This window comes from Bos taurus, chromosome 10 (genome assembly GCF_002263795.3).
Source record: "Bos taurus isolate L1 Dominette 01449 registration number 42190680 breed Hereford chromosome 10, ARS-UCD2.0, whole genome shotgun sequence".
NCBI classification, from domain to species: Eukaryota; Metazoa; Chordata; class Mammalia; order Artiodactyla; family Bovidae; genus Bos; species Bos taurus.
Window position 1 is genome coordinate 2106354 of NC_037337.1, and position 19301 is coordinate 2125654.

Here is a 19301-nt window from a genome sequence, read left to right on the forward strand (position 1 = left end):
TGTATGGAAATACAAAAAACCTCGAATAGCCAAAGCGATCTTGAGAAAGAAGAATGGAACTGGAGGAATCAACCTACCTGACTTCAGGCTCTACTACAAAGCCACAGTTATCAAGACAGTATGGTATTGGCACAAAGATAGAAATATTGATCAATGGAATAAAATAGAAAGCCCAGAGATAAATCCACGCACATATGGACACCTTATCTTTGACAAAGGAGGCAAGAATATACAATGGATTAAAGACAATCTCTTTAACAAGTGGTGCTGGGAAATCTGGTCAACCACTTGTAAAAGAATGAAACTGGACCACTTTCTAACACCATACACAAAAATAAACTCAAAATGGATTAAAGATCTAAACATAAGACCAGAAACTATAAAACTCCTAGAGGAGAGCATAGGCAAAACACTCTCCGACATACATCACAGCAGGATCCTCTATGACCCACCTCCCAGAATATTGGAAATAAAAGCAAAAATAAACAAATGGGACCTAATTAACCTTAAAAGCTTCTGCACATCAAAGGAAACTATTAGCAAGGTGAAAAGACAGCCTTCAGAATGGGAGAAAATAATAGCAAATGAAGCAACCGACAAACAACTAATCTCAAAAATATACAAGCAACTCCTACAGCTCAACTCCAGAAAAATAAATGACCCAATCAAAAAATGGGCCAAAGAACTAAATAGACATTTCTCCAAAGAAGACATACAGATGGCTAACAAACACATGAAAAGATGCTCAACATCACTCATTATCAGAGAAATGCAAATCAAAACCACTATGAGGTACCATTTCACACCAGTCAGAATGGCTGCGATCCAAAAGTCTACAAATAATAAATGCTGGAGAGGGTGTGGAGAAAAGGGAACCCTCTTACACTGTTGGTGGGAATGCAAACTAGTACAGCCACTATGGAGAACAGTGTGGAGATTCCTTAAAAAACTGGAAATAGAACTGCCTTATGATCCAGCAACCCCACTGCTGGGCATACACACTGAGGAAACCAGAAGGGAAAGAGACACGTGTACCCCAATGTTCATCGCAGCATTGTTTATAATAGCCAAGACATGGAAGCAACCTAGATGTCCATCAGCAGATGAATGGATAAGAAAGCTGTGGTACATATACACAATGGAGTATTACTCAGCCATTAAAAAGAATACATTTGAATCAATTCTAATGAGGTGGATGAAACTGGAGCCTATTATACAGAGTGAAGTAAGCCAGAAGGAAAAACATAAATACAGTATACTAATGCATATATATGGAATTTAGAAAGAGGGTAACAATAACCCGGTGTACGAGACAGCAAAAGAGACACTGATGTATAGAACAGTCTTATGGACTCTGTGGAAGAGGGAGAGGGTGGGAAGATTTGGGAGAATGGCATTGAAACATGTAAAATATCATGTAGGAAACGAGTTGCCAGTCCAGGTTCGATGCACGATGCTGGATGCTTGGGGCTGGTGCACTGGGACGGCCCAGAGGCATGGTATGGGGAGGGAGGAGGGAGGAGGGTTCGAGATGGGGAACACATGTATACCTGTGGCGGATTCATTTTGATATTTGGCAAAACTAATACAATTATGTAAAGTTTAAAAATAAAATAAAATTAGAAAAAAAAAAAAAAAAAGCAGAGACATCACTTTGCAGAAAAAGGTCCGTATAATAAAAGCTATGATTTTTCCCATAGTCATATACAGATGTGAGAGTTGGACTATAAGGAAGGCTAAGGGCCAAATAACAGATGCTTTCAAATTGTGGTACTGGAGAAGACTCTTGAGAGTTCCTTGGACAGTAAGACGATCAAACCAGTCAATTCTCAAGGAAATCAGCTCTGAATATTCATTGGAAGGACTGATGCTAAAGCTGAAGCTGCAACACTTTGGCCACCTGATGCGAAGAGCTGACTCACTAGAAAAGATCCTGATGCTATGAAAGATTGAAAGCAAGATTAGAAGCGGGGACCAGAGGATGAGATGGTTGGATGGCATCACTAACTCAATGGACATGAATATGAGCAAACTCCAGGAGATAGTGAAGAACAGGGTTGCCTGGCGTGCTGCAGTTCATGGGGTCACAAAGAGTCAGGCACAACTTGGCAACTGAACAACAACGAAAGTGACCTCTCGGGTTCACTTTGTGCGGGTGACAAGCACTCGCTTGTGTTTTCTAAAGACTCCCGTGATTATACTTGGTTCTCCCAACCTGCTTCCCAGGGAAATATGCAGGGTGATGCCCATTTGGAAATCTAGCACATGCGCTTTGAATTCAGCAGAAATATCCTACTACAGCTGTGTTTTGTCATCAGGCAGCAATATTAACTAGCATGTTTCTATAAACAGAAAAAAAAATTAAGGTAAAATTTACAAAGAAACTAAATTAAAACATACACAAACAAAAAGAACTTAAAATTAAGGAACACCAAAATTAGTGTCAAACTTAAAAAAAAAAACATCTAACACACATTAAACCAAAACTATATGTTGAAAGGGAATAATCAGTTGCTCAACCCTTCACTACACCACAATATCTCTTTTTGTCAGAGGGAAGCTGAAAAAAAAAAAGACTTGAGTGTAAATGTTCTTTCACTTCTGAAAAAAATCATTAAATATTTTGTATTTTGCTATCATAAATGGTTAAATTTGAATGCCTTGACAATCTACATGGTGATTATTTGGGATAAACACTGTCAGGGGTCAGGTAGTTGAGCTAAGAGTGGACTGTGTTCCTTCTGGTGTGGAGACTAGTTAAGTGCTTGGTTCTGGAATTCAGACTGAGGTCGGCAAAAATCCCAGCTTTTGTTCTTAACCACCCACCATAAGGCAATTGTCAGAAAGAATTCATGCCTTTGGAGCCTCAGTATAAGGATGTGAGTTTGCTTCTTTAATTGGCTTATTACATATGGAAAGGATAATGGGCTGCAAAACAGGAAGGGGCCTACTGTGGCTCTGACATTCCTGTTTGAACTTAACTCTCTGGGCACCAATATCCTTTTTTGTAAAGATCTGGATAAAAGAAGAAGCAACTATTTACATTTCCTTGAAAGTGGAGATGACACAGCTAGATTCAGTAGCCCTTTGGGGGAATCCTGTATTTGGGCAGATGGCATTTTAAGTGGAAACATCCTAGACCCTCCATCTTTCCCCCCTCACTCCATGGCAGGTAGACTAGCATACAAGTAGCCAGAGACGGAGGGACAGTTCAGAGCGGCTCAGCGAGTTAAACAAGGCTAGCTCATCCATAGTCGTGTCTTGCTCAGGTCCTCACCAATAACACAGAGGGAGGAGGGCTGACTAAACAGAGTTTTTGTCCTTTTACATTCTCACAGCTGCAGATCATTTTCTTTCACCTTTCTTTTTGACTCCAAGCTGTCGCTGGTGTTCATTTTAACCTGATTTTACCTGCATGAAAGAGGAGGAGAGACCCCGTGTGATTTGTCCTGTTCTGCAATTCCTGTGGATGGACTTGCATGTGAGGTCAGGGTGGCCTGTGTTTTGCTTCTTAAAGATTAATGCAATCAGCCTCTTCCAAGAATGTCCTCAAATCCCCTGAGGGTTCTTAGATGGTGCAGTTTGCATTTAGCTATTTACATTAGCAAAGACTGTTGTACAAACAGGCACTGGCAGCCTGTCAGTCAGGGCTCTGCTGGCTTCACTTCAGAGAAGGACTCAGAAGTGGGAGTTAAATGAGCCCAGCAGGCACTTAACCTCTGGGTCTGGAAAAATCCTGACTCACAGAGTGATTTGGGAGGTGGGATGGCAGACCCATTTGGTCAAGAAGCTTGAAGGTCCTCAAAACATAACTTAGTAAAAATAGTGATGATTAAAGATAAGATGGAACTATTATTCTGTGCCAGCAACTGTCTAGTAATCCTCAGAGCAATTTGCCATGCATTTTATTCCTGTTTTAACACGTGGAAACTGAGGCACAGAGAAAATATCTTGACTGATATTTCAGACTCCCAGAACTCTGAGTAGTGGCGTGGGGAGAAATGCAGGCACTCTCCAGATCCTGTGCTTTTAGCCATTATTCCATATGACTCAGAAAATGTACTTGCTACCAGTGTGTCCGTTGGTCCAGACAGTTTCTGGAACAATCCAGCAATACCTATGAAAATAAACAGTAATTAACTAATTCAGCAATTCCACTCACATCTACCTGAGGGAAATACACTCACTCATTCACTGTGAGGCTTTGGTTATAGCGCTGTTTGTGTGAGCAGAGGGGCTAAATATGAACCGGTAAAGTACGGATGGATAAACTATAGTTCTTACACTGTGGAACGGCACAGTGATATTATAGAATGAATATTCTATAATTCCACAGTATGGAGACCTTTTTAAGACCTATTGCTGAGTGATAAAACAAGTTGCAGAATGAAGCAAATGGTATGATACCACTTATGTTAAAAAACAAACACAATCTTGCCTATTTTCTCTGCATCTGTATAGGTGTGAAAGTATCTGGAAAGATACCAGCAGAATAATAACAATGGTTATGTCTGGGAAGGGGCAGAAGGGAAGGTAAAAGAGATTTTAATCAGAGGGGCCTGGCCTTACGTATAAAGTGTTCTCTTTTTTCATGTTTTCTTATTCATTTTCATATCTTTATGTTTTACTTATGCAATTAAAAATAAATAGAAATTGACAGGTGGATAAATATATAAAGAAATACATTAATTTGTTAATGTATGTATGGATGTGAGAGTTGGACTATAAAGAAAGCTGAGCACTGAAGAATTGATGGTTTTGAACTACGGTGTTGGAGAGGACACTTGAGAGTCCCTTGGACAGCAAGGAGATCCAACCAGTCCATCCTAAAGGAAATCAGTCCTGAATAGTCATTGGAAGGACTGATGCTGAAGCTGAAACTCCAATACTTTGGCCACCTGATGCAAAGAACTGACTCATTGGAAAAGTCCCTGATGCTGGGAAAGATTGAAGGCAGGAGGAGAAGGGGACGACAGAGGATGAGATGGCTGGATGGCATCACCAACTCAATGGACATGAGTTTGAGTAAACTCCGGGAGTTGGTGATGGAGAGGGAGGCCTGGCGTGCTGCAGTCCATGCGGTCGCAAAGATTCGGACCAACTGAGCAACTGAACTGAACTGAACTGAACTTCAGTTCTGGAAAAAACCCTAAAAGTCACAGATGGCGGGGCTGGAAGGGATCCTAGAGATTTTTCAGTTTCACCAATGAAGACAGTGGAGCTCTGGAAGATTATGTAGCTTGACTGTGGTCCCCCAGAGCAGCCTTCTCATCGTGAGCACGGGACACATAGGGTGGGCTTACACCCCTCACTCGGAGCCCAACCACTAGTGCTCCCTGGGCAAGTGGCCCTGCAAGGCGCTGCCCCACAGAGCCTCCCAGAGGCTGGCCCCATGCTCAGAACCCATGTATGTGCTCTAAACGTCCTGAGCAGAAGCGCTGTTGAGCTCCCAAATGAAGCAGCCTTTGGCCAGATTGTTCATAGACTTTGTGACAATTCTCCCACATGCATATTCATCATGAAGGAGAGTGTTTCTATATTTGAAACTACATTTTTTTTTGTTTGTTTTGGGTGATTGTGTGGCTTGGATTTTTGTTTTTAATTCTTCTCTGAGAATAAAGAGAAGGAAAAATCCTACATTGCTTTCAGCTTGTGCAGCCTCCCCAGAGGTGTGAGATATAAACAGTCTGTTTCCTGTACGGCTTTCCCAAGGGCACTGAACATGTGACGATATTTAATTGGCTGTTCCATGTCTTCAGTGCCTTGGTACAACAGCAGATACGATCATGAAATAAGAAAGAGCATCTGTGGCTGAATCACAGAGAAGGGGAGCAGCTCGGGAGAAAAGAGCAGCTTCCACAGGCAGATCAGGCCTCAGAGAAATGATCTGAGAGGAGACATTTATGAGATTATTTTCCCCTTTTAAACAAAAGTGAAAGTGAAAGTGAAGTCACTCAGTCATGCCGACTCTGCGACCCAGTGGATAGTAGCCTGCACCAAGCTCCTCTATCCATGAGATTTTCAAGGCAAGAGTACTGGAGTGGGTTGCCATTTCCTTCTCTAGGGAATCTTCCCAACCCAGGGATAGAACCCAGGTCTCTCACATTGTAGACAGATGCTTTACCGTCTGAGCCACCAGGGAAAGCAGTATTTAAGAAGTCTGAGTTGGGAGGGACCATACTTTGTTACTTGTTCATACCTTCTTCTCCTGCTAAGATGCAACCCAGGCATGGGTATGTTGGCCTGCTTTTAAGGAATAAACCTTGGTTGTTGTTTTCAAAGGAAGGGATAGTAATAACAGTAACTATGGAGTATTTGTTTCTAAGTGCTTGTTTCTTTGTTTTTGGTTTTTTTTTTAATAAAATGTATTTTTTAGGGCAGATTTAGATTTATGAAAGTTTCAGTGGAAAGTACAGAGATTTCCCACATTCCCCTATTATTAACATTTTTCATTCACGTGGTGCTTTTGTTATAGTTGATGAGTCAAATCGATATATTATTAACTGAAGTTCATAGTTTATATCAGGGCCCACTCTTTGTGTTGTATATTCTGTGGGTTTTGAAAACCGTGTAATGACGTGTAGCCACTGGTACAGATTCAGAAGAGCAGCTTCACCAGCCTGCTCGCCACCACCAAACCCCTGCAACCTCTGACCTATTTACTATGACTAATAGTTCTACCTTTTCCAGAATATGTCATTAGAATCATAGAGTAGACCTTTATTTTTAAGATTAGGGGTTTTTTAAGGTAAGTGCACCCTTTTTAGGCATGCAGTTCTATGAGTTTTAACAAATGTGTACAGAAGTGTAAGCACCAGCACATTCAAGACACAGACTGCTTCCATCACCCAAGTAGCTCCTTCATGGCCTTTGCTATGAATTGTTTGATACGGACTTTCAGTCCTCTCTACAGATCTTTGAGAAAGGTGCTCTTGTCATGGCCATTTAAAAAGGGATCTAGGACCCAGAGGTTTCCTGATTAGCTCAGGGGCATACAGTTACTAAAGAGGTGGGGCTAGTATTTGAATCTTGGTGATCTGATTCCACAGTTCGTTTTTTACTGCCTGGTTATAACGTCTTAATGTCCTACCTGTATGCTCCAAAAACAATGAAATTGTATTTTATCATACAACATAGTATTCAAAAGAATCTCCTAGTTCACTCCAGTCGCTCAGTCATGTCCGACTCTTTGTGACCCCATGGACTGCAGCAGGCCAGGCCTCCCTGTCCATCACCATCTCCCAGAGTTTACCCAAGCTCATGTCCATCGCGTCGGCGATACCATCCAACCATCTCATCCTCTGTCATCCCCTTCTCCTCCTGCCTTCAATCTCTTCCAGCATCAGGGTCTTTCCCAATGAGTCAGTTCTTTGCATTAGGTGGCCAAAGTATTGGAGTTTCAGCTTCAGTATCACTCCTTCCAATGAATCTCCTAATTTAATAATAAACATCCACCTCCTCCCCCAACAAAAACAGAAACGGCTTTCTCAAAGTCCCAAAGTGAGTGGCCAGATGGAACCAGAACCCAGAACTCCTGACTTTAAATAAACCCTCAAGAGCATGCTTTGCTCGTAATAGGCACTTTACAAGTATCTCTTCATTGGAACTGAAATACAGTCACATTCTCAGGGAAAATAAGGACAAGTCAGGATGACCATAAGTCTGAGAAGCACTGAGGTGCTGCACACCTCCAGGCTTTGAGGTCATGTAGTGATCTCATCTGCACCCTCGTCAGAATGTTGAGAAGAAAGCCTGACACAGAAGAATCTGCAGGGAAGGGGCACAACATTAGGATAAAGTGCCTTTGGGGCTTTGGGTTAGCGACAAGCGATACAGAAGAGTAGATTACACATATGAAAGTAGAAAATTTGCACTACACAGCCTCACCTTTCCCCCTCCCTCCCCTTCCACCACCTTTTGGAGAAAAGTTTGACTGTTGACAGCCCATCCCTGAAGGTGGTCTAGAACTCCTGTCTCCTGCCTGAAGCTTGTTAGCAGATTATTTGGCCTCTCCATAGAAGGGATACTTAGAAAATGGTTCATGTTTTGCAGGATGTTAAGTCTTTATTATGAATATTCAGTGTGAGCAGGAAGGCTGATGGTTCTAGTCTCCAGCAATATTTATGTAAGCAGCTAACAATGGCTTGTTGTATTATTACCTGTTAGTATGCCTATGATTTTTGTTTCCCTTGATTTAAACTTTTCCTAAGCCAGAGCTGAAGTAATCAAAGAAGTTCCCTTATGAAATGATAAATATTGGAGTTAAAGTTACTTTTTTAAGCAACGGTATTTGTCAATTGGCTATTAAGGGAGGGTATACCAAGCTGGAAATGAGAAGAAGTATAATTAAGTTTTCCTGCTCTCAACTAACTCATGGACTATATGAGAAAATACCAACAAATAACTAGAGAGCAACCAGGTTTTCTCATGTTAGGACAATAGCAAGTTTGGAGAAGAACATTCTGTTGACACTAGAGTATGTCCAGGGGCTTCATGGAGCTTGATACATCATAAGGGAGGAGTAGGATTTAGGTAAGTGTCTGAATCGATACCTGGTACCTAGAATGCTCTCAATGATCATTTGTTGAATAAAAAAAAGAAGGAAAATGTGTACCTTACAGGTGGAACAGTACGGGCAGAGGCACAGAGATTGAACTGATTGAGGCCAGCCTGACCTGACCAGGGTAGAAAAACATAGAACTGAACCGGGCAGGGTAGCGTAACACGAGACTGCAGCTGCCCAGCAGGCAGATGACATTTCACTGACACCTTCCACATGCTGCCAACTATAGTAAGGATGACTCATCTCCCTCGAGCCTCACAACAGTCTCCAGAAATGAATTCTTACTCTCTCTATTCATACGTGTGACTATTTCAGCTTTGAGCAGTAAAGGAATCTTAAGATAACACACTCAGTGATCACTGGGTTAGTGGTTCATACCTGTTCTGTCAGACTCTAAGGCCCTGGTTCTCTCCACCATGTCGCACTCTTTCTCAGGAGATGGGTTTGCAGGTAATGTGATAAAGCCTGATCACTTTTGTTCTTAAGGAGAAAAGGGATACAGGAAAGTGATTTAGGAAACTGTTCACTGGGCTGCTTACTAAAGACAAGAGTATTAAAGGATGAGAATGGATATCGGGGGGCCCAGATAAAAAGGCTGCAATGAATAGTGTCAGCAGTGATGGGAAGGGCAAATATTAAAGCTATTTGAGACAAACTAGAGCAATGAAACTTAGGTATAGGTTAGACATGAGGGATGATGGATGAGGGGAGCAGTTCAAGTTAATCAAAAGATTTGAGGGCTGAAAGAGGAGAAGAAAATGATACTGCCTTGGAACAAAAAGACGGTTCTGGGAAATAGAATCTTGTGGATGAGGGGAAGAGGATGACAAGCTCAATTTGGGACATGTTGATGGGGAAGTGATAACCAGAGACATAAATGGAAATATGCTACAGGCATCTAAAAATATGGGTCTAGACAAAGATCAGGCTCAAATATAAAATGGGAAACCTTCTGCATTGAATACAGACTCTATCAACAGAGGAGTGCAGAACAGAGCTGACATCACACCCATGATGATGCAGAAAGACAAAGAGAACCCAGGAAAGCCACTACCCAGGGAGTAGTTGGTGAAGTGGAAGAACAGAGCTGATAGATAGCCAGACAGATAAGTGGGCAGAGAAGTTGTCATAAAGACAAGATGGTAGACGGGTTATGGGGAAAATGACTTAGCTCCCGACACTGTCAAATGACTTAAAGACACTCTATGTGTTAGAACGTTGGCTGAGATTCTATAACTGAAAAATCAAAACAGCCGCATTAAATGGTTCAGGGTTGGAATGTTAATTCCACAATCATCAGAGTCCCAGGATTCTTCTACTTTATTGCTCTACCTCCTTAACACTGGGTACAGTGGATTGAATGTGTGTATCCCTCAAAATTATATGTCAAAATCCCAACTGCCAGCGTGAGGCTATTAGGAGGTGGGGACTTTGAGAGGTGAACTAGGAAACTATGGATTAATGCTCTTGTAGAAGGACTCCAGAGAGCTCTCCTGGCCTTCTACCATGAGAGGATACCACAAGGAGGTGGAAGTCTGCAACCTGGAAGAGGGCTCTTACCAGAACCTGACCATGATGGCGTCCTCATTTCAGATTCCAGCCTCCAGAACTGTGAGAAATAAATCTCTGTTGTTTACAAGTTTCCTAGTTGATGCTCCATTGTTATAGCAGTCTAAACTGGGCTTTGTTCTCATGGTTTAAGTCAGTTCCACCAGTTCTTGCCGTCACATCTGTATTCAAGTTTGCAGAAAGAAGGAAAAGAGGAATGGGAAAGGCCAACGTTGGAAGTTGCACGTTTCAGTTTTCCATGACTGTCCTTGGTTACAGGGAATCTGGGAAATGTAAATGTTTGGGCAGCCATGTGCTCACCTGACTCTCAGCTTCATACTTTGTAATGAGGGAAGCATGGATATTGGGGAACATTAGCCATCTCCATCTTGAATGGAAAGGATAATAATAATTCAGAAAAGACACTTTTTGACAAGTGGTTGGCTATTTAAAAGGCCTATTTAACTTTTCTTCCTGCCTCCAGTCTTACTGTCTTCCAGACCGTTGTCCGTGCAGCAATTAAAATTAGTTTTCCAAAGTGTCTCACTCTTCTGCTTAAACGCTGCCTTGACTCCTCAGCACTTTTAGGATGAAGCCTTAACCTCTAAGTGTAGCTAGGCTGTTGTCATTCAAATCCTACCTGCCTCTTAAGACTCACCTCTCTGTTCTCCTCCTCATAGAGCCCATTACGCCCTATGTTGTTCCCTCAGGGGCTTCCCTGGTGGCTGAGATGGTAAAGTTAGCCTTCAATTCAGGAGACCTAGGTTCAATCCCTGGGTCGGGAAGATCCACTGGAGAAGGACACGGCAAACCACTCCAGTACTCTTGGCAGAAGAACTGTGCGGACAGAGGAGCTGAGTGGGCTCCAGTCCCTGGGGCCCAAGGAGTTGGCGTGACTGAGGACCCACTTCCACTTGCTCCCTCCCTCTGTGTCTCACCCTGACTGGCAGCTCCTCTCCTGCCCTCTCCTGTTCCCTCTTCTTAGTATACCTTCCCCACTTCTGCTTGGATTCTTCCCATCTTCTTTATAGCCTAGATACTGCCCCCACCAGGACACTTTCTTAGGTCTTCGAGGACAGAGTTCTGAGCCACATATTGTGGTCGTTCTTCTGTCACTCAGTCGTGTCCAACTCTTTGCGACCCCATGGACTGCAGCACGCCAGGCTTCCCTGTCCTTCACCATCTCCCAGAGCTTGCTCAAACTCATGTCCATTGAGTCCATGATGCCATCCAACCATCTCATTGTCTGTCATCCCCTGTTCCTCCTGCCTTCAATTTTTTACCAACATCAGCATCTTTTCCAGTAAGTCAGTTCTTTGCATCAGGTAGCCAAATTATTGGAGCTTCAGCTTCAATATCAGTCCTTCCAATGAATATTCAGGACTGACTTCCTTTAGGATGGACTGGTTGGATCTCCTTGAAGTCCAAGGGACTCTCAAGAGTCTTCTCCAACACCAGAGTTCAAAAGCATCAATTCTTCGGTGCTCAGCTTTCTTCACAGTCCAACTCTCACATCCATACATGACCACTGGAAAAACCATAGCTTTGACTAGATGGACCTTCGTTGGCTAAGTAATGTCTCTGCTTGTTAATAAGCTATCTAGGTTTGTCATAGCTTTTTTCCCAAGGAGCGAGCGTCTTTTAATTTCATGGCTGCAGTCACCATCTGCAGTGATTTTGGAGCCCAAGAAAATAAAGTCTCTCACTATTTCCATTGTTTCCCATCTGTTTGCCATGAAATGATGGGACCCGATGCCATGATCTTAGTTTCTTGAATGTTGAGTTTTAAGCCAGCTTTTTCACTCGCCTCTTTCACTTTCATCAAGAGGCTCTTTAGTTCTTCACTTTCTGCCATAAGGGTGGTGTCATCTGCATATCTGAGGTTATTGATATTTCTTCTGACAATCTTGATTCCAGCTTGTGCTTCATCCAGCCCAGCATTTTGCGTGAAGTGCTCTGCATGTAAGTCAAATAAGCAGGGTGACAATATACAACCTTGATGTACTCCTTTCCCAATTTGGACTTGCCCGTTGTTCCGGGACCAGTTCTAACTGTTGCGTCTTGACTTGCATCCGGGTTTCTCTGAAGTATATATGTGCCATATATACTTGTCCTGAAAGTACCCAGAGTGTCATGTGTATCACTTATCCAAATCTGCCTTGTAATGCTTGGCTTCTCTGTGTTACCCACCAAACTCTCAGCTCCTTGAAGGAAAAGAAGCCCCTCTGCAAGTCTGAGTGCCTGGAGGTTAGCACAGTGACTAGTATGGAGTGAGAGACTGAAAAGTATTGCTTGCATTAAAGGAAGGAATAATTCTAATGAGAGAAAACCTTAAAAGCTATTATTTATTAAAGCAGTGAAAACACTTTAGATTTCCTGCCCATTTTCTGTTGTTTCTTCGGCTCAGGCTCTGCAACATAATGAGGGACTTATTAATATGCTGACAAATGGCAAAGAAAATGAATTACTTTTACAAGAAACATTAGAATGTGGCATTTATCTTACAACCTGAAACATTGCTGCATGTCATGATTCCATGTCTTAGAGCTAGTCAGATCGTTTTTGGCAATGCCCCTTTCAAGGGAGGGAAAATTGCCTATTGTAAAGGAAGCATCCACAACCCACTATTTAGTGGAGCTGTAAGAGCTTATTTGCTTATTACCATGACAACCACCAGCCCAACACTGCACATTAGTGTACTTGTCTAGACAGTACCAAATTCATCAGCACTTCCTCTGCTGTGTGCCTGATTTTAAACAGGCAGGTGTGGCTCCAAGGTGCTACAGGGAAAGAAAAAAATTTTCTTTCCATGTGGGCAAATGAGAGTGTTGAAGGTATCCTATGAGTGTCTAAATGGCTAGCATTGAAGTATGCACTAATTTGAAAGCTCTAGTTAATCTGTGTTTTTCTTTTTTAATAAAACCTTACTAGAAATAAAGAACTAGAAATACATCCATATGGTTTGCCAACTGTGTCTAAAAATACTTTATATGAAAGAAGGAGCTTACTAACTTTCAAATTTATGACAAACTAAAAATCAAAAATGTCTTTTAATTACACTTTTCTTCTTGTCAACAGTATTTCAACTCAAAGACACCCAAAACCATAAACCAGACATCTATTGACTTAGAGTATTTGTAGTATTCTTCAAGGGAGGAAGCTGAGAAAGACTCAGCCCTGTGGATCCAGTTTCTTGAGCCCTGCCGAATCTCTGGGCTGGGCATTCCTTGGTCAGGGCCCTCCTGAGACTTGGTCTTAAATCTCTGGCAGTGCCGGAAAATGAAATAGCAAGTGTCCTCTGGGAATATTTTGGAATGGAGGACCTAGAAAGAACACATGTATATTTACCCTGGAAATTGATGCAACCAGTAGTTTTAACTAAGTTCATGGGTATGAATAGAAACTTTGAATTCTATTTGTGTACAGTTAACTGTGTGACTGGTAACTGTGTATGCAATTTATTCTAATTTGATAGTAAATAACTGAGGTTAGGCAGGGACATTTGGCCCAGGCCTTATATTCACAAAGGGCAGCAAACTTAGGAAGTTGACCTTGTCTCCAAACAAGGACATACAAAGAGTCAGATGTGCTGACAGAATTGGAACCAAACTGCATGCATCATATACCTAAACTTGGGCCCCTTGCTAGACTATACTGTTTTGCAGAGCACTGTGAGATTGTAGAGTTTATAAATTCCATCATTATTGCATGGAGAGCACAATCATATCACATTAATTTGTGTGTGTAAAAAGCATTGGTTTCTTAAAAAATAAGTAAATAACATGGAAAAGAAAACGTGTTTCACATGTCTTCCTTTTTGAAAATATACGTTGCTGTTGTTTGTTGTTCAGTTGCCCAGTCGTGCCCAGCTCTTTATGACCCCATGGACTGCAGCATGCCAGGCTTCCATGTCCTTCACTGTCTCCCAGAGTTTGCTCAAACTCACATCCATTGAGTCAATGATGCCATCCAACCATCTCATCCCCTTCTCCTCATGCCTTCAATCTTCCCTAGTATCAGGGTCTTCTCCAATGAGTCAGTTCGCATCAGGTAGCCAAAGTATTGGAGCTTCAGCTCCAGCATCCATCATTCCAATGAATATTCAGTATTGATTTTCTTTAGGATTAACTGGTTTGATCTCCTTGCTGTCCAAGGGACTGTCAAGAGTATTCTCCAGCATCACAATTTGAAAGCATCAGTTCTTTGGTGCTTAGCCTTCTTTATAGTCCAACTCTCTGCACATCTGTACATGAACACTGTACATGAACATCTGTACATGAACATCTGTACATGAACACTGGAAAAATCATAGCTTTGACTATATGGACTTTTGTCAGCAAAATCATGTCTCTGCTTTTTTCTTTTTGACATTTGATATGAGATTTATTTACACTTTAACATAAATTATTTGATCTGGGGGTCAGATATAATTTTTTATTTCAACAGGACTTTCACATGATTACAGTCACAAAATTGGCACTATTAAAAAACGAAATCAGAGCTAGACAAAGTATGCAGTTTTATGCCAATTTAAATCTCAACATGCACACTCCCCTCCCCCATTCATGAACTTCGAAGAATCTGCTGTGAGCTTATTAAAACACAGGTCACAGATGACTGTTTACAGAATAAAACCTCTTTTCCTAATGCTACTCGTTTTGTTGTAGAAAAATATTACAAATAAAAATTAGTGCTGTTCAAGGTGTTCATTTCAAAGTCACATAAGATACACAGGTTCAAGCCATCTTTTCCTCCTGTATAAAGATATCACAATACGCAAAATGGAGACTGAATTACTGATCAACCACTTCCCCCTCAATGATGACACAGTTTACTATGCTGACATTAAAAATGAGAGTGAAGTAAAACATTTCCAGGTATTGAGTACACATATAATTTGTTCCTAGTCTGAAATTCAGAAAAAAAAGCTACAGAAACATGATGAAATTTATATTTCTTCCTGATACAAGAAATTTGTCTAAGAAATTTGTAATTATAAAGCAAAGTTGCTCTTTATAAAAAAATGGCTAACTTTTTTCCCCCCATGGTTAGATTCTTACTTGGAGATGACTCCAATTTTCAGTTGGGCTCTCTTTTCCTGGGGGGGTGGGGAGAGGTAGATTGTTGTTAATATTATACAGCACATTCGATAAACCTAAGGATGTTCCAGAGGACTACAGCCCACGCCAAGCTGTAATAGTTTCCTGTCTTGTGATTATGTAAATTTTAAAGAAAAGAGGTCTTTTACAAGCTATATACAGCAGTTTACACTTAAGTGTTTCTCTCTCACACAGTTCAAATTGATTGATGACAAGCACTTGTCACATAAACTTCTGCAGGCACATCTCCATTCCGTCACTTCACTGGAGGGGAGAGGTCTTCTGTGGGATCATGATTCCGGATTCCCTTTCCTGAATAAGCGGGACTGTATAATATACTAGTTCTTCCCAGCCATGTTTATGCCATGCTGCATTCCGTATATCTTCCCTGGTCTGAAGATCCTTGTAAGCCCAAAGATGGTGCACCATATAGAGCTGCCCAATTAGGGAGAAGAACCCTCCAACTGCTTCATTGCCCTCCTGTCTGAAGCGAAGAGCACGAGCCCAGTAATTGCCCCATTGAAACATAGTTCCTGGTCGGAGCTGGCAGGATCTGAGTTCATATATGTTCGGTCCGGACCGTGAGATGGGCTCATTCCAGAAACTGAACGCCACCAGCAGCTGATTCTCGAGAGAAGCCTGTTGCTTCTTGCCTTATGGAATTCCAAAATTCCTGATTTTCTTTAAGTTTATTCATCACCTCGGTGAGAGCTGGATAGCCTCCTTCATATCTCCTGAGGCGAACAGCTTGATCCTGCTCGCAATACCACGTGTTCCAAGTCCCCACCAAAGTACAAGGGTAATGTTTATCTTCATGAATCTGTGGCAACATCTCTTGACCGATTTTGTTGTATGCTTCTAGGCGTTCCGGTGTCACATTGTGAAACTGTAATTTGTACAGACTGCTGGTTTCCTTTTTGGCTAGGAGGTTAGAGTGAGCATCTGTCCTTGGGTCAACTTTCTGGACAAACAAGGATTTTAGCCAGCCGTCCTCTCGAGGTCTGTTATTGGGAGATGTCAGTTTCCGGAGATGGGGCAGGAGGCGGCAGGGGCTGGCCCGCCCAGGAAGGCCGCTCCGCGGGTGCGCAGCTCTCCACCCGCTGTCTTGCTCAGGTGGCTCGCTCCTACCGCGCGGGCGAGGTCTCTGCTTGTGAATGTGCCGTCTAGTTTGGTCATAGCTTTTCTTCCAAGGAGCAAGCCTCTTTTAATTTCATGGCAGCAGTCACCATCTGCAGTAACTTTGGAGCCTAAGAAAATAAAGGTCTCTCACTGTTGCCATTTCCCCCCCATCTATTTGCATGAAGTGATGGGACCGGATGCCATGATCTTAGTTTTTTGAATGTTGAGTTTTAAGTCAGCTTTCTCACTCTCCTGTTTCACCTTCATCAAGAAGCTTTAGTTCCTCTTTGCTTTCTGCCATTAGGGTGCTGTCATCTGCATATCTGAGGTTATTCATGTTACTCCCAGCAATCTTGAAAATATATAGTCTCATGAAAATGAAGAGGCCATGGTTCTGTTATGACAGAAGCCTCTGGGTCAGGCATCGCTTTTATTAGTGTTTGGTCAAAGTCTTTTTGCTTGACTTTATGACTTTTGGTGGATGCTTAATAAAACATTAGTTTAATACATGTATGAATGAATGAACCATGAATGTTAATATTTTGATTTCTAAGCAAGGTCTCTTAAATTATATACAAATAACTATAAAATATGCCATGGTTAGCTAATAAAAGAAATGTCATATACAAGGAGCAAACCCAGAAGAGTTTGATATCATTTCATTGAATTCTATAGCCAGAGAATCACCTAGAAGAACACTAACGTATCACTGATTGAGAAAAAAACAGTGGGAGAAGTAAACTTGAATGAATGGAAAGTGCACTGCAAAATATTTTATTTTAAAAAATGAAGTTTTATTCTTCTCAAGTTAATGTAACTCAGAATAGACTGTGGTCTAGTAGAGGTCAAGCTCTCTGCTTAATAATAGCAGCAAGAAGCCCTTTGTGCTGTTTTCTCCAGCTGCTTTAACAAATTTCCACAAATTTAGTGACTTAAAACAACACAAATTTGGAAAAGATCTTGATGCTGTGAAAGATTGAAGGCAAAAGGAGAAGAGGGAAGCAGAGGATGAGATGGTTAGATAGCATCACTGACTCAATGAACATGAGTTTGAGCAAACTCCAGGAGATAGTGAAGGACAGGGAAGCCTGGCGTGCTGCAGTCCATGGCGGTCACAAAGAATCAGACAAGACTTAACCACCAACAACAGCATGTTCCTAATAGTTTGTGTTATCTTGGGAATATCGTTTAAACCTTATCTCAGCTTCAGTTGGGAATGCATTTAACTATAGGTAATAGAAAACTTATCTTCATTAGTCTCTTAAATAAGGGTTTATAGTCTCACATAATAAAATCCAAAACTAGGCTGTTGAACCAGTATTTTTTTTTTCTTTTCATTCCTGGTCACATAATAGCCATGGCAGTTCCAGTCCTCACAATCACATACAAAGCAGGAAGGGAGAGTGGAGGAGAGTTTCAGCTGTAGTTTAGTTCCTTTAAGCAAAAACCAATACACGCACAACCAAAAAAGATGTCCCAGAAGCCCTAGCAGATTTCTACTTTATGAGACATGAGTCTGAACTATAGCACATACTCCTACAGCAGGACTAGGAAAAGCAAATACCTAGATTGAAGCAGGGCAATTTTTCTCTTGAACACATTGAGGATTTTGTTAGCAATGAGGTTGGGATGATGGAATGAATGGATGTCAGGTAGGCACCGAATTATGTCTACCACGTTCCCACTTTGCAAAATGAAGTTAGTAACACCTAACCTACAAACTCCGTAGAGTCCTATGAAATGTGTGTATGTGTGTTTTGTATTAGTCACTCAGTCGTGTCTGACTCTTCACGACCCCATGGACCGTATCCCACCAGACTCCTCTGTCCATGGGAATCTCCAGTCAAGAATACTGGAGTGGATTGCCGTTCCCTTTTCCAGGGGATCTTCCCAACTCAGGGATCAAACTTGGGTCTCCATGAGGTTCTGATAGGATCAATGTGTGAAAGAGCTTTGCAGAATGCCTTGCAAACTACTGAGTAGTTTATTTTATGCATAAATTAGAAAGTATTCTGTCCTACACTCAACTAAGTACATAGTAGGTACCCAAATATTTATTTAGATTTTATGTTGAAAAGTAAACTTACCTTGTATTTCTGACAGAGGACTTTTATAAAATAATGCTATACACTGGGCGGATATGGTTTTTTCTTCTTTCGGAATGTATAGGTTATCACCATGGTAATAACAGTAACCATAACAGCAAAGACTATCAACACTTCATTACAATTTAGTGACAGAAAGGAAGGAAAAATATCTGTCATTTTAGTTGTACAGGAGAGTTTTGGTAAGAACACACTGTTACTTGACCAGTAACATCTGTATTCTTAAGAAAACAACAGGAAAAGCCAAAATATTGGTTTTATAGCTGATTGTAAAAAGTCATCATTCTGAGGCATAGTGTCCTGGGGTGTCACGTGGAGCTAGGGGCCAAGTGGGAAACACTCACATTTTGAATCGTCCATATCACTTCCTGTGACTCTGGTCATTGCTCTTCGTGCTCTGGAAGGAGAATGCTTTCTGTTCCCTCAGCTAGTGAAAGCAAACTGCATCGCACCCTTAGGTTCCCTCTCATTTAATTTTTAAAGACCAATTTATCATGCTGTGAAGCTCTATTAAATATTAGGCTGAAACTTTATTAACTATTGTTATGCTAAAGCTAATGAAGGGGACAACAGAGAATGAGTTGGTTGGATGGCATCACTGACTCGATGGACGTGAGTCTGAGCAAGCTCCAGGAGCTGGTGATGGACAGGGAGGCCTGGCATGCTGCAGTCCATGGGGTCGCAAAGAGCTGGACACAACTGAGCAATGGAACTGAACTGACTGAAAGATAATGTAGTTTATGTCAATGAGGATAAAGGCTGGATTTATTTTCTTCATTTTACTAAGCATTATGACTTCATGTAGATTTAGTCAATAGAGTATAATCCATCATCATCATGACATCTAATCCTTTATTACTTCAAAAG

At 41.5% G+C, this 19301-nt stretch overlaps 1 long non-coding RNA gene and 1 pseudogene across 1 annotated transcript in view; both read right to left on the reverse strand.

Moving 5' to 3' along the window:
- Positions 1–18534, reverse strand: part of LOC132346322 (uncharacterized) — a 66114-nt gene extending 47580 nt beyond the window's left edge. The window contains exon 1 of the long non-coding RNA XR_009496108.1: positions 18417–18534. This is a non-coding gene — a long non-coding RNA (uncharacterized lncRNA). The remainder of the gene's footprint in view (positions 1–18416) is intronic.
- LOC785663 (protein NipSnap homolog 2-like) lies at positions 14531–18249 on the reverse strand (annotated as a pseudogene).
- Positions 18535–19301: the final 767 nt, after the last annotated feature.